The sequence below is a fragment of the Peromyscus californicus genome, unplaced genomic scaffold (genome assembly GCF_007827085.1).
Source record: "Peromyscus californicus insignis strain IS unplaced genomic scaffold, ASM782708v3 Scaffold_21__1_contigs__length_65335640, whole genome shotgun sequence".
Classification (NCBI taxonomy): Eukaryota; Metazoa; Chordata; class Mammalia; order Rodentia; family Cricetidae; genus Peromyscus; species Peromyscus californicus.
The window spans coordinates 22,352,477-22,352,945 of record NW_026294514.1 but is presented as its reverse complement, the minus strand read 5'-3'; positions in this window follow the sequence as shown (position 1 = coordinate 22,352,945).

The following is a 469-nucleotide window of genomic DNA, read 5'->3' as shown; positions in this document are numbered from 1 at the left end:
TCACTTTCGAGTCACTGGAACAAAGCTAACTGACAGCCCACATACAACCTGTTATCCAGACCCACTTGAAAATGGTCGATTTCTAAATAGTCAGGACAACTTGTGTCTTTAAAATTTTTTTCTTCACCATAAAGCTCTCTCTAATTGAATTGCCCTATTCAACACAGGGCATACTTAATAACAGCCACGTTCCCTTCAAGAGAGACCACAAGGGGAGTGCTTGTGTGTGTGGCCGTCACTTACTCCTTTGTTGCCCGGAATAGCGTTCCATTGTACGGGACCGGCCCAGAAACAACCTCCCATTCCAAATGAGTGGAACAACTCTTTATGTCTCTTGATTTATTTATGAAAACTCAGAGGCCATGGAGAAAATTTCTGCTTTTAATTCTTTGCCTGTGACGTTGTGCCTTAAGATCTCAATTCTTACTAACCCTGAGATTGAGATGAAAAACAAAAAATAACAATAGCA